This window comes from Parasteatoda tepidariorum, chromosome 5 (genome assembly GCF_982258835.1).
Source record: "Parasteatoda tepidariorum strain Cologne lab strain chromosome 5, Ptep-v5.0, whole genome shotgun sequence".
NCBI classification, from domain to species: Eukaryota; Metazoa; Arthropoda; class Arachnida; order Araneae; family Theridiidae; genus Parasteatoda; species Parasteatoda tepidariorum.
In genome coordinates, this window is record NC_141759.1 from 74,413,401 (window position 1) to 74,429,795 (window position 16,395).

At 32.0% G+C, this 16,395-nt stretch overlaps 1 long non-coding RNA gene across 1 annotated transcript; it reads left to right on the forward strand.

The window, feature by feature from the left end:
* The first annotated feature begins 9,370 nt into the window (after window positions 1-9,370).
* On the forward strand, window positions 9,371-16,132 carry LOC147809508 (uncharacterized). Its single transcript, XR_015433787.1, has 2 exons — window positions 9,371-9,560; window positions 15,740-16,132. It is a non-coding gene; the product is annotated as an uncharacterized LOC147809508 (long non-coding RNA).
* The last annotated feature ends 263 nt before the right edge of the window (window positions 16,133-16,395 follow it).

Consider the following 16,395-nt stretch of genomic DNA (forward strand, 5'->3'; position numbering starts at 1 on the left):
TAAACAAAAAATAGCTTTGAAATTAATTATTTTAGAAAACTAATCCTAAAGAAAAATTTCATTGTTTACCACGAGACAAAATTCTTCCCTACAGTTTGTGTCAATAAAACAGATCAAATATTTTGGCAAGATGCATATTATCATCCAATTACTTTTGCTGAAAATATGACGTTTTCTCATGACAATAATACATACTGTTTTTTGATCTAAACTTAATGTATAATTTAAAAACTATATAAGAAATTTAACTTTTTTTATCCTAATGGATTACCACTCTCGATGATATTTACAGTGTAATATGTCATTTATAATGTAATGATATTTACATTATATTTAAATGAAATATTCCTATTTGAAAATTTGACTGAGGACATCAGACCAATAACAGCATACTATTGCAGTGATGCATCATATTCCCGACATCAATAGCATATACATAACCTCATTTTCACAATACCAGCTTATCTCAAGTTCATACCTTTACAATATAGTCTTATCACCCTGCTGCATATAATTACGTAGTCAGAACCTCAATGATCCGCATGCAGGACCGGATTAACCTATAGGCACACTAGGCACGTGCCTAGGGCCTACGAAATTCAGGGGCCTACGAAAAACGTGTGAGAAAAAATTTCTTGACAAAAATAATTTAGCTTTAAAAAAAAACAAGTGTATTTTGCACAAAATTATGAAGATACAAATAAAAATATAATATTTTTCGGTAATAAATCCTTTTACAGAATCTTATGATCTAATATATTACTTTTCTGCGATTTTTGGATTCAACGAAATCTTGTATTATGCTGTCGAATTCCAAACTACGCAAAATGTCGTATTCAATAGACATAAGTGCGAGTGATGCCAAACGATCTTGATTCATTGTTGAAAATTTGTAAATTAAAATCCATATTAATAAAAATGTAAAAAAAAATATGCAAGAAAATTTTAGCATATATTTTGAAAAGAGGGGAGGGCCCAAAATCGGTTATGCCTAGGGCCTACGAAAGGTATAATCCGGCTCTGTCCACATGAATACTCCTTTACTTCATTTGCATTCCACAACCTCATCGAAGCACCACGCATATATTAAGCTCAAGATGTATGGGAAAAGGCTCTCAGGTGCCCAGATATTTTATACAGTTCAGTTCAGTTTAACATTTACAGTATCTCTAACCAGTCACCACATGGACGGCTGACCTTAAAAATTTCTACCACAACTATCAAAACAAACATGATGGATGGGATATGGGACACTGCGAGGCCCAGCTCAAAGAATAAAAGAAGAAAAGATATTTACAGTATATTTACAGTATCACTAATGATATTTACAGTATAACCACCTACGGTCGGATAAGTACTCTATTTATTTCTAATTGCAGTATATCACAGAAAACTTAATAGCGGTAAAGAATAAGAGACAAAAATGGATAATTTATAATACAATTGTCACCATTTTTATACGTTGTTTTGTAAAGAGTGTAATGTTTGTGAATTCTCTGCCTTCTTAAACCTCCAAATATAAAAGTAGAGCTTTAAAAAAAATTTTGTTCAAATACCATGCCGCATTTGAAACCAATATGTTCATGCAATAATGCAAGGCACCACAATGCTGACGTAAAATATCCTCAGTGGTGGACGGAACATGGGTTAAAATCCTTTCTCCGACAGACTAACCATGATTAGGTTTTCGTGATTTTCCTCTCCATCTAAAGCAAATGCGGGTTGGTTCCATCAAAAAGTCCTCCACGAGTGCAAAATTCTTCTAATACTTGATCTAGGAGTTCTCTTGTCATTTGGATTGGGTTCAAAATTACAAGGTTACGACGATAGTGGAAACTCAAAATATTGGGACGGCTGTTCAACGATGGTTATAAAATAAAATAAGCATACCGGCAATCTGGAGAATACGGTCTTAAAAGTTTATGAAGAAAAGAAGCCGAAATTTGGGCCTTTCGCTGTTTATTTTTGTTTCATTAGCCATCTACCGTTCTCATAAAGCAAATCTGTCAAAAATTATTTTTACACAATCATAAAGTTTGTTTATTTGAAGATAATTCCGTGTTAAAAACTATTTCTTATAATCACTATTTTTTTACGCCGGGATAGCCTGGTCGGTAGGGCGCTGGATCCATATCCGAGAGTGCGTGGGTTCGAACCCCACTGAACGAAGACTTCCCGTGAAGTAAACAGGCGGATGCACGTTAAATCTGTCGATCGAGTCGCAAAAGTCCTCCATATCCCCATAAGAAATCAATACCTCTGGGGGTACCCTTAGGATAATTTGCCATAGGTTTGCCATACATGTATGGCAAGATTTTGCCATACGTATATGGCAAAATTTTACCATAGGCAAAACCCCATAGGAATATCCTATGGCATTTTTTTTATATCTCAAATTTTTGCCATAAAACTAAGATGTGCTACAGTTTATGAAGAAATATTTTTTCATAGGCTATGGTACACCTTTGCCATACAGCATATGGCAACATTTCTCGTTGATATTTTACCATACATCAAAAAATAATTACTTGCAAAAATCTTTCGCAATGGATATTAAAATTGCAAAACTTAATAATTGTAGAATAAATATATATCGAGAAAGCTTTTTTTTAAAATTTCTTTAATAAACTTCCCCTGTTTTACTTGCCGAATCCTTTCTGAATGCTGTGCTTATTCAAATAAATTTTAAACGGTTAGTACTAACAGTTAGAAAATGGGTCCGGTGGTCAGAGCGAGTGGGCAAAATATTGGTTATATTGATTAGGAACAAAATATATTGAGTAGAGGCAACCAATATTTGTTAAAGCTGTAAAAAACAAGAAAATAGAAAGTGGGTTCGGAGGTCGGAGCGAGTATAAAAAATGTTAATTTGATTGATTGGTATCATAATTAGTTAGATAAGCAGCAGATATTAAAGGAACCTAAAGGAAAGTGAAGTAAAATAATGGTCCGATGGTCGAAGCGAGGATGAAAAATTTTTAAATTTTGATGTGTAAAAATTAAACAGACTACTAAAACAATAAAATACTATGAAAACTAAAAAGATAAAGAGTGGGGCCGGTGGTCGAAGCGGAATTAGTTTAAAATAGACCAAACGGTACAAAAGCCGAATATGTAACGTTGCAACCAGTGGTGGCATGTGAACAAAATTTTATCTATAAAAAGGATGGTATTAGACTATGAAAAGCTAAGAATAGAAAACAGGCTAAATTAGTTGATCCCCTACTAGTGAGGAATAAAAAACTCAGAAAATTTATGTTAAGTTGTATTAAGCACAGTTAAAAAAGAGAACGCAATATAGAAACATTGGTAAATACGAAACATGTTTAAGACATGATTAAAATTGGTAAAATTAATAATTGCTATTGACACTTGGTCAGGGATAGTAAATAAAAATTAATTGGGTATAGGGCATCGCTATGACGAAAAAGTTGTAAACTTAAGGAAAGATTAAATTGTTAAAAGCATTTTTGGTAACAGCAGCAGATGATTTGGCCAGGGACTGTCCCGTTGATGATATTGAAGCAAAGTAATTGTTAACCAGTAATCCAGCTAATCTAGTTAAGTGATGACCCTAAGCTGTGCATAAATATGTAGCAGAACATTGTACAAATATATGTGGATACTTAAGAAATATTAGTTGTAAGATAGTAAAACGCAGAGACATGATAAAAAAAATTAATGGCAAGCCAAAGTTAAACACAAAATAAAAAAATAAAACCCTAACATATGTAAGATAATGTAAAAAAAAGCATTGCAAGAACCTAAGTGGAATTAAAATCAAAAACTAATGAAAATGTAAACACTGACTTTGATATTGATACATGACAGCAATAAAATGAAATTATCACCGAACAAGTTAAAGGAATTAAAAAATTTTAATTATTAAAGAAATGATGATCTGGCTTGATCATAAGCACTTAACTGCGTTTTTCATCATGAAGATTGTTTACAAATTGCTATGGGGAATAGAACATCATTTTAATTGAAAAGTGATGTGACTTTAAAAATTTATATAAAATCAGAGGGAGGGGATGAAATAAAAAGAAAGAGATCGTTTAATCAGAAACAGTTGGGAGAAAGAAATATTAAAATTTTAAATAAAAATATAAACAGCAAGATATTAATTAAAGTGTACAAAGTCTGCCTTAACAAATGACAAAATTTAACGTAGAGAAAACCTATACCCAATCGCGACATATTTTAAAAAGTTACAGATAATAAAAGTACCAGACCGCCGGAAATTAAAAACTTAATAAATTCAGATAGATAATCGCATAAGCGTTTGCAATTAAAATGATTTTCGACCAAGAATGAGATCGAAAAAATATTAAAATAAGTTGCCAAAGTTAGCGAAAGATTCGACTTGTAATGGATGACACGTTAATATGGCGGTCTGATACTCTAAGCCTAAAAGAATGAAACATCGAATTTCAAACACTCAAAAATGGGGAAATTGGCCACCCACGGAAGCCGGAAAAGACTCACCAGGAATGAATGCCTTGTGGGATTACATGTTGAATTTAATTAACTTCGGGGTGAAAAAAATGGATATTTATTTCCTTTAGAACATGTTTTTGAGGACTCCATAGAAGTTGTTGTTTCGTTGGTGGGGATCTAGATCAGCTTTTCTCTATGGTATACTGCCATACAAATCTTTATGGTTACCATTGGCCTATGTTATACTGCCATACGAATTTCTATGGTTGCCATCGGCCAATGGTGACGTGCCATACAAATTCTTATGGTTACCATTGGTCTATGGTATATTGCCATACAGCTCTTTATGGTTACCATTGGTCTGTGGTATCTTGCCATACAAATTTCTATGGTAGCCATTGGCTTTTGGAGTTTTGCCATACAAATCTCTATGGTAACCATAGGCGTATGGTATCTTGCCATATAAATTTCTATGGTAGCCATAGGCTTATGGGGTTGTGCCATATAAATCTCTATGGTAACCATAGGCGTATGGTATCTTGCCATACAAATTTCTATGGTAGCCATAGGTTGCCATAGATTACCATAGGCTTCTTCTCTATCGCAAATTTTCCTAAGGTTACTGGATTGAAGATCGATCGTTTCCTGATTCAGGTCAAAATTACCATCAGTGGATGAATGAATGGATGTATGAATGGTTCCACCCTATAAACGGGTGTGACGTACGGTGTGGCTGAAGTCGAATTCTTGGTCATAGAAGGCGCCACTGGAAAACAAGAACAATCGCACCCTCTCTGCCTAAGCAGGCATACTTCAACAACAACAACTATTTTTTGTATTGTTTTTGTGTTGTTAATTTGCTTACAGTTGAAAAATTTTGAGTTGTAAGGTATAAAAATTTACATTAATTTAATCTGCATAATTTTAAATGGTAAATCTGACATTTGAAGGAAATCTGCTGAATAAAAAAAAAGAGTAGGGAATTGGTTGAAATATAGAAACTTCTTTGATATGGCGAAATTCGCAGAAAGGGAGATTAACATTGAGGGACCCAGGCTTTCAACCGCTCTCCTGCCCAAACTAATTAGACAATATGTTCCATATAGCAATTATTCTACGGTCAAGATTCAAAATCTGTTTAAAAAAAGGTATGTTTATTTCGTTAAAGTATGTTTTTGAATCTGATTTCAAACCTAAAATACCGCTTGCGCTAATTGAATAATCCTGTTCCAAAACACAAGTACAGAAATGAACATACCTCAATGTCTAAACACTAAATAGTGTTTAGATAATGTTATGTATCTCCGCTCGACCAACAGAGGGCACTGTGATCATATACAATATTTATAATTATGTACAACTTAAGTGGCAGGCAACGGGTTGAAATGGTAGGTTGATAGGGTTGTCTAACAAATGTCACACCATCATATGTCTTTGTTTTTACTGTTTACGTTCTTAAATTTGATTGTTATTAAATAAGGCCTTTTCACCATAGCATTCTACACTAGACCATTTTGCATTGCAAAATGCGTAGTAGTTTACAGTCTTGGCATTTGAAAATCCCACCATTACATCAAAAATTCGCTATTTCTTTTTTCTCAGCATACTGTTCATGCATACAATTTAATAACTACTTTTGTATTAATTAACTTTTTGTTTACTTTAGGAAATGATGAAAAAAGTCCGTTTGATTGCAATTATTTTTTTTCTGAACATCGTCTTGCCCTATGAGATTCACTGCGCATCTCTTTCAAATGCACGAGGCAATATTTTACTGCATCCTTATGATTATGGCAGAAGAAAGGCTTTACGACGATACGAGAGGCAAGCTATGTTTGAGTCAGAAGGGTCAAAGGATCATGGATATGCCAGAAGATTGTGCACTATGTACGGATGTGGCTGCACTCCTCCCCCTGGAGCCAGATGTTGCAAAGGATACAGATACGACAAATATAGCAAAAAATGTAGAAAAGTTCATTAAAAGAAATGCTAATAATGAGGAAAGCGATGACGATAGTTTTTCGCATTTTGTAAACTATTCACGCTTGAAAAAAATTAAATTGAAGAAAAGTTGTGTTTTGTTTTTATATGGATCTTTAGAACTGAAGAGTTTAAATTCTACTATCCTTCAATCATTTCCTCCCCCCCCCCAAAAAAAAAGTGGTAGCTCAAAATATTTTCAATTGTTATTTATCTTTACTACTGTTAACAAAGTGAAAACACTACTACTGTTACTGTGAATAATGTAAAAATTTAGATTAATGATCTAAAATAAGAAATACTTTCATTTACAAAGTTGAAAACTTCTACTTTCAGTCTGAGATTTTTCTCTAAATATTTAATAGCTGAGTTTTTGTTTTAACATTTGATTTAATATTTGGCTACCACAATCTTTAAATAATTAAACGATACTTAGATAAGGATGTCAACATCCCACTCCATTTGAGAAAATTTCCTCCAGTGTTAGCTAATTTAGTGGTTTAACCTGTTTTGTCCTGAATTTATATATAGAAATTATACAAAAAGTGGTATAATATATTATCGAAATTAATTGGTTTCTCATTCATAGGGCATTTAAAAAAGTCTTTGATAGATCAAAAAGAACTTGCTCCTTATAATTCTAGATCTAATCAGAAATAACTAAATCATTATGGTATCTGAGAATCTTTTAATTCACCCAGATAAATGAAAATGCTGAAAAAAGTTTCCAATCACAATGAATGTCCAGAGATGCCTACTTGCTCCGGACAGCAAATATACATTTTTAAGAGGTAGCTTATCAATTGTGATTCTTGGTTTAATAAATTCAATTTAGCAGATTTTTATCCACCACTATTTCTAAATAATTCGTAGTCTTATATAATTCACCACTTTCGCAGACATATGTCATGCCATACCTCTTAAAAAGCAAGCAAAAATAGTCAAATATTTGCAAAATTTACTTAATAACTACTTACCGCTTTTTTTTAAAACTATTTTGGCGTGTTCGGAGCAGTTGGCATCTCTGAACGTCTTTGAAAAAGGGAACTGTTCTAAATATATGACGCTGGGCATTAACCGGTTAATGTATGATATGGGATCCTATAGAGATCCTCCGCCTACTCCATCAATCATTCAGGTATGGGAGATATTTTTTGGAGAGACCTATTAGACACCCATTTTAACTGCTTTTTAATTCCAGTTAGAAAAACAATGAAGTATATAATGACACAATTTCTTAGAATTTTGTCACTTTTATAATTATTTTTATTGTTGATATTTACTCATAACTTATTATATAACCGAAAACAATATGAAAAAATATTACAAATTAATTTTAAACAAATTTCTTTATACATTAGTTATTCTTTCACTTGCAGTCATTTTGACTGCTTTTGGGCAACATAGATTTTTCAGTCTTTCTAGAGCTAAATGTGCTCCTTGAACAAATGTAAGCACTCAATCATTTAAAAGACATAATACAATATTTTTAAATAATTTAAAAAATTCAAAAAATAATGCGGTTTTTAATTATTAAAATTTGAAGCTTTAGACTGTTTATTCTGGTTATTTTTACTGGTTATTCTCATCTATGTCAATTGCCAGAAGTAGCAACTGCCAGTATCTCAGCTCAAAGAGTTAATATAATTTTCATCTTTTGAGTCCTAAACGATTGAGTTAAAATGATCTGAAACTGATTGATTGAAACGATTGAGTTAAAACGATCTAGAAATTTAGAAAACCTTAAAATTTAATCTAAATCTTTTATTTTATTTTTATGCTATATTGTTTGATAGTAGACATATGCGAGGCCTTCCCACAAAACAATAAGTTAAAATTTATGTAAATTAAAGTAAGATATATCGCTGTATACTTTGCCACGCGTAAATGTAAAATTCGCTTGCAAAAAATATTTTTTTAAATACCTCCTTCACATTTCATTAGTTTCAATTTACAAATTTGTACTTGTAAATAAATCGCAAAATTAGCAAGAAAGGTGTTCAAATTTTAGACAGTTCTTCTGCCTAAACTTTTGGGATAATATTTTCCATATAGCTACTATACCTCCACCCCCTCTATGTTTTGAGTTTTAAAAATCAAAATGCGACAAATTAAGATGCATGTTTATTCAGAGAAAATATTGAATCTTTAGTGCGCAAAATAAATAAAGCACTACCCTGAATAGCTTTTGATCACATTGGATCTTCTCATATTAGGACTCAATTTCAATGTATTCACGGGGTTGACTTCAAATATGCTAATTAATTAATGCAGACGATATTTTAGAATGCGAAATCTGACTCCAAAACTAGCTATTGCTCTGAATAAACAAACCTTATTTTGGCAGATTTGGTCTTCTGACCCCTAAAGTATAGGGGGTAGTCGCAATGTAGGAAGTAAAATATTGGATAGTCCTAAATGTTAATTTTACCACTTAATGTAGCAAAAAATAACTTTTAGTAAATATTTATAATTTTTTGTTATATTATTCAATACAAATAGAAAAGTTGTTGAATTGTACGGCATGAATTTTTTTACATAAATTTTAAAAATATATAGCTTTACACGGCAAAATATAAAATTTGAGTGAAAACAGTCGAATTGTTCGTCAGAAATCGAATTTTTAAAATTCGATTTCGCAGACTTGATCCAGCTGGTTCATTGTCTTCTGAGTTGAGTCCAAAATTACAATACAACGGAATTGAACAATGATAGTCGTAATCTCTGAATTGGGTCGGCTTAGGACACCGGTTTTTTATAAATTATAAAATAATTTCTGATGGAATCCCCCATTAAATTTCTGAAGCTGACAAGGTCATGGAGCTACAATTAATATTTTAATATTCTAATCAGAAAGAGATTGCAATTTCGACTGCAAGAAAAATTTTTGTTACGAGCATGAAAATGAATTAATGAAAGCTTAGTAAAAATAATAAGATAACAGAGGAGTAGTTTTAGAATGAAAGCGTTTACTGAATATTGAAAGGATTTTCCGGTTTTGCCCCAGTGTTTTGAAGCTTGAAATAATTACTATCTAAGTCAGAGGAAGAGTTAACCTGAATAAATATCACCCTAACTCAAAGCGAAGGTTTCAGACTACTCATTCCGACATTCAAGAAAGATTCGTCATAAATTCGAAGGTAATTACTTTCATTTTAAACATTTCATTTCAAACATTTTCAAAACTTCATAACAGTGTTGACAAAATATTAAACTAATCTCTCTCTCTCTCTCTCTTTATAATAATTTTTTCACCTTACGCTTTTTTGTAATAATTTTATAGATATTCAATTGAATCAAACAAACTTTTTGGAAGAATTTAAGATTAATTGCAAATTTTCAAAAAATTCGTTAAAAACTGCGTAAGTTATGAGTATTTAAGCTAGTTCTTTTATACTGAGCATGCACTGAAGAAGTGTTAAAAACTTTTTCAAAATTTTGTAGTGAATCGTATTTGGCAACTAATAAAAAAAAAGTTGGTTTGAATTTCTTAAAAATTTAAAAAGTTTCGAACAATTTTCTAAGTAATTTTTGAACTTTTCAAAAGAAAGCTAAAAGCATTATTCACAAATTTTATTTTGTATCATAAGACAAAATTTAAAAGCAAATCATAATTCTTTACAATAATCGAGAATTTCAATAAATCTGGTTTAATAGTACAAGATAATATCTGTGGATAAACCATTTGTTGTTTTGAGCTTTCTTTGAAAAGTATAAAAACTACTTAGAAAAGTGTTTGAAATTTTTTAAATTTTTAAGATATTCAACTAAAGCATTTATCGGAAGTTGCCAAATACGAATCTCTACAAAATTATGAGAAAATGTTTTGAAATTTTTTTGCTTGCGCAGTTTAAAAGAACTAGTTTAACTACATATATCTTGCGCAGTTTTTAACGAATATTTTTAAAATTTTAAAACAACAATTTTATAATTACGTTTAATTTTATTCAAAAATTGTATATTTCTTTCCCAGACTGTAACCAATCACCATTGTGCAACTCTAGTGTGACGTAAATAAAGTAATTACCTACCTAGGCTTCGATACAAAATTTAAAATGCGGCTACCATCTAGATGAGAAATTCCTAAGATTTAAAAGCTATTTTTTATTTGTTTTGGTGGTTTTACATTTTAGATGCTTAAAATGAATTGATACAAAATGTATTTGTTATCATCAATATTTATTTATTTCGAGTGCTAAGTACTTAGAAATATTAAGTACACATAGTCTCAGATATATCAAGTACAAAGTATACGCAGTGGAATAAATAACACTTAATATTAGATAAATAACATTACTGTTTGTTTTCTGTTGCTTGATTTTTTTTAAGGATCCCGAATAGTTTTCTCTTCGCTGATTTTAAATATGCTATTGGTTTCCCTATCCAAGCAACAGTTACTTTTAAAGCAACAGTTTTGGTCTATTTTTTTGTCGAAATGTGCAAGTTTAAAAATGTTACATGCAGCAGAGGGAGTGCCAAACTTTTAGAGGAGTTTGGACACTTTATCATTATAAAAAAGACATAGGAGCCCATTTACGGAAATGTCCTCGTACACCGCGAGGAGCACTTCCCTATTAGTAACAGTTTCTTCGTGTCCATTTGAATAGATCATAATATGAAAGCGCCCCTAGCCGCTTGCGACGACATTTCTGGGAACAAGTTCCTATGGAATTTTAATCCTGATGATGTACCAGAAATGACCTAGAAGTTTTTCACGACATTTACGCAGACCCTTTTTATATATAACACTTTTAAATCTATAGCTTCAGGAGAAGAACTGATTTCAGATCTAAAATCAGCACATCTAAATAAGGCAAGATCAAGTACTTTATTTTATAACCGTCGTTGAAAAGCCGACCCAATGTTTTGGGTTTATGACTACTAATGCTCAACTATGTTCCTTGAAACTTCGAACCCGATTCAGAAGACAAGGGAACTCCTTTATCAAGTATTGGGAGAAATTTGCCTTCGTCGAGGATTTTTTGATGGAATTAACCCGCCTTTACGTTACATAGATATTTATGTTGCATAAACAATTAAAAAAAAGTATGTAAGACCTAATAATCGCGTGATAAAATTTTTAAGTGCTGACAAAACTACACAAACTTTGCTTTTTTGAAAAGTTTAGTGGAAGAAGTAATAAAATAAAGTAAATGCTACTTTTAAGGATCTTTATGAATCAGAGAAAATAAAAGAAAGTGATTGCATCAATATGGGCATGTTTAATGTAACAGAACTGTTTTTACTTTCACTTTAATTTCAACATAACTGATCCATATTAATTTTGAATATGTTTGCTTGATTTTTACTGCAAGTTAGGCTGTTACAAATAAAATACGAAAAAGATATATTATCCTCGTCTTTTAATAAGACTTTAATAAAATAGTTCGGAAATCTCTTTTTTTTATTGTCCTGATTATAGTATCTCTGAAAATGTCACTTGCCTGGCTCTTCCACAAAGCTTTTAAATTATTTTTATACAGTTGCTTTGAATATTAAGTGAATGTGCAACTTCTGAGTTGACTGATATTTGTTTACAATTAATACTCGCTGGTTTATAATTATTATATTCCAACTATATTTAAAAAATACTGTTTAGAAGACAAATTACTACCTTCAGTAAGTATTTTTAATATTTTTTAATAGAAAAAAATATTTTATTAACAAATTTAATAATATGTCAGCTTAACCTTTCTGCACTTCGAGTATTTTAAAATGGTGCTTGAACTAATTTAAGCACTACTACATTTAAAACACATAATACAGTCTTTTTTTATGCAATTTTTAAAATTCTTGAAATAATCTGGTTAGTAATTATTAAGGTATAGAAATTTTTAATTTTACATTGGTGTCTTTTGATGTCTTCTAAGATAAATCATCGGAGGGCAAAGGGTTAAAAGCAAAGGCATTAATAGAATATTGGAAGTTCTACTTTTAAACTTCTGTAAAAATAATAAAATTCCATCGGTAATCAACATGCTGCACTTAAAAATAAAATAAAAAATTGTGAATGATTAATTTTACAAATTTTTTCTTAATATAATAACTAAATGAATATAATAAAAAGAAGATTTTTTAAATTAATTATTTTAGAAAACCAATCCTTAAGAAAAATTTCGTTGTTTACCACGAGACAAAATTCTTCCCTACAGTTTGTGTCAATAAAACAGATCAAATATTTTGGCAAGATGCAGATTATCATCCAATTATTTTTCCTGAAAATATGACGTTTTCTCATGACAATAATACCTACTGTTTTTTGATCTAAACTTAATGTAAAATTTAAAAACTATATAAGAAATTTAACTTTTTTATCTTAATGGATTTCCACTCTCGATGATATTTACTGTGTAATATGCCATTTGTAATGTGATGATATTTACAGTATATTTCAATGAAATATTCCTATTTTAAAATTTGACTGAAGACATCAGACTAATAACAGCACACTATTGCAGTGATGCAACATATTCCCGACATCACTAGCATATACATAACCTCATTTTCACAATACCAGCGTATCTCAAGTTCATAATTTTACAATATAGTCTTATCACCCTACTGCATATAATTGCATAGTCAGAACCTCAATGATCCACATGAATACCCCTTTACTTCATTTGCATTCCTCAACCTCATCGAAGCACCACACATATTAAGCTCAAGATGTATGGGAAACGGGCCACAAGCGGCCTCTGGGGTCCTGATATTTTATACAGTTCAGTTCAGTTTAATATTTACAGTATCGCTAACCAGCCACCACATAGACCTTAAAAATTTCTACAACAGCTGTCAAAGCAAACATGATGGATGGGATAGGGGCCTCTGCGCGGCCCAGGTGCCCAGCTCAAAGGAGAAAATATATTTACAGTATATTTACAGTATCACTAATGATATTTACAGTATAATCACCTACGGTCGGATAAATATTCTATTTATTTCTAATTGCAGTATATCACAGAAAACTTAATCTGGGTGTTGACATAGGAAAACTTAATAGCGGTAAAGAATAAGAGACAAAAATGGGTAATTTATAATACGAGTGTCACCATTTTTGTATGTTGTTTTGTAAAGAATGTAATCTTTGTGAATTCTCTGCCCTCTTAAACCTCCAAATATAAAAGTAGAGCTTTAAAAAATTTTTTGTTCAAATACCATGCCGCATTTGAAACCAATATGTTCATGCAATAATGCAAGGCACCACAATGCTGACGTAAAATATCCTCAGTGGTAGACGGAACATGGGTTAAAGTTCCTTTGCCGCCAGACTAACCATGATTAGGTTTTCGTAATTTTCCTCTCCATGTAACGCAATTGCGGGATAGTTCCATCAAAAAGTCCTCCACGAATGCAGAATTCTCCTAATACTTGATCTAGGAGTTCTCTTGTCATTTGGATTGGGTTCTGAATTGCAAGGTTTCGACGAAGTTGAACATTGATAGTGGAAACTCAAAATATTGGGACGGCTGTTCAACGATGGTTATAAAATAAAATAAACATACCGGCAATCTGGAGAATACTGTCTTAAAAGTTTATGAAGGAAAGAGGCCGAAATTTTAGCCTTTTGCTGTTTATTTTTGTTTAATTCGCCATCTACCGTTCTCATAAAGCAAATCTGTCAAAAAATATTTTTACTCAATCATAAAGTTTGTTTATTTGAAGATAATTCCGTGTTAAAAACTATTTCTTATAATCACTATTTTTTGTACGCTGGGATAGCCTGGTCGGAAGGGCGCTGAATCCATGTCCGAGAGTTAGTGGGTTCGAACCCCACTGGACGAAGACTTCCCGTGAAGTAAACAGGCGGATGCACGTTAAATCTGTCGATCGAGTCGCAAAAGTCCTCCATATTCCCATAACAAATCAGTACCTCTGGGGGTACCCTTAGGATAATTTGCCATAGGTTTGCCATACATGTATGGAAAGATTTTGCCATACGTATATGGCAAAATTTTACCATAGGCAAAACCCCATAGGAATATCCTATGGCATTTTTTTATATCGCAAATTTTTACCATAAAACTAAGATGTGCTACAGTTTATGAAGAAATATTTTTTCATAGGCTATTGTACACCTTTGCCATGTTCCCATAAGAAATCAAAAACTCTGGGGGTACTGCATTGGAGATCGATCGTTCTCTGATTCAGGTCAAAATTACGATCTGTGGATGAATGAATGGGTCCGCCCTATCAACGGGTGTGACGTATCGTGTGGCAGAAGTCGAATTCTTGGCCATAGATGGCGCCACCGGAAAACAAGAACAATCGCACCCCCTCTGTCTAAACAGGCATACGTCAACAACAACAACTATTTTTTGTATTGTTTTTGTGTTGTTAATTTGCTTACAGTTGAAAAATTTTGAATAGTAAAATATAAAATTTTACATTAATTTAATCTGCATAATTTTAAATGGAAAATATGACATTTGAAGGAAACCTGTTGAATAAAAAAAAAGAGTAGGGAATTAGTAAAATATAGAAACTTCTTTGATATGGCGAAATTCGCAAAAAGGGAGACTAACATTGAGGGAACCAGGCTTTCAACCACTCTCCTGTACAAACTAATTCGACAATATGTTCCAATTATTCTACGGTCAAAAATCAAAATCTGCCAAAAAAGAGGTAGGTTTATTTAGTTAAAGTATGTTTTTAAATCTGATTTCAAACCTAAAAATACCGCTTCTTCTTCTTCTTCTTCTTCTTCTTCTTGCTTGAGCTTGTCAGATATGTGGCACCTCTGCACATGTTGCATTTTGTACTATACTCCAAGCCCAATTTTTCCTAGTTCCATTGTCTCGGGTCGCCTACTTTAAAAAAAAAACCGCTTGCGCTAATTAAATAAATTCTGTTCCAAAGAACAAGTACAGAAATGGACCTACCTCAATGTCAAAACAGTAAACACCAAACAGTGTTTAGACATTATTATGTATCTGCGCTTGACCAACTGAGGGCACTGTGATCATGCACAATATTTATGATTATGTACAACTTCTGTGGCAGACAACGGGTTGAAATGGAAGGTTGATAGGGTTGTCTAACAAGTGTCACACCATCATATGTATTGGTTTTTATTGCTTACGTTCTTAAATTTGATTGTTATTAAATAAGGCCTTTTCACCATATCATTCTACACTGTACCATTTAGCAAAAGACATAAAATGCTTGCAAAATGCGTAGTAGTTTGCAGCCTTGGAACTTGAAATTCCGACCATTAGATCAAAAATTCGCTATTTCTTTTCTTTTTTTTTCTTTCAGCACACTGTTCATGCATACAATTTAATAACTACTTTTACATTAATTAACTTTTTGTTTACTTTAGGAAATGATGAAAAAAGTCTGTTTGATTGCAATTATTTTTCTTCTCAGCATCGTCTTGCCCTATGAGATTCACTGCAAATCTATTTCAAATGCACTAGGCAATATTTTACAACATCCTCATGATTATGGCAGAAGAGAGGCTTTGCGAAGATACGAGAGGCAAGTAGTCGCCACACCATATGGCTATCCCAGAAGATTGTGCACTATTTACGGTTGTGGCTGCACTCCACGCCCCAAGGCCAGATGTTGCAAAGGATACAGATACGACAGATATAGCAGAAAATGTAAAGTAATTCTTTAAAAGAAATGCTAATGACGAGGAAAGCGATGGCGATAGTTCTTCGCATTTTGTAAACAATGCACGTTTGAAAAAAATTAAATTGAAGAAAAGTTATGTTTTGTTTTTATATGGATGTTTAGAACTGAAGAGTTTAAATTCTACTATCCTTCAGTCATTTCCTCCCCTCCCCCCCCCCCCAAAAAGTGGTAGCTCAAGATATTTTCAATTATTAATTATCTTTACTACTGTTAACAAAGTGAAAACACTACTACTGTTACTGTGAATAATGTAAAAATTTAGATTAATGATCTAAAATGAGAAATACTTTGATTTACAAAGTTGAAAACTTCTACTTTCAGTCTGAGATTTTTCCCTAA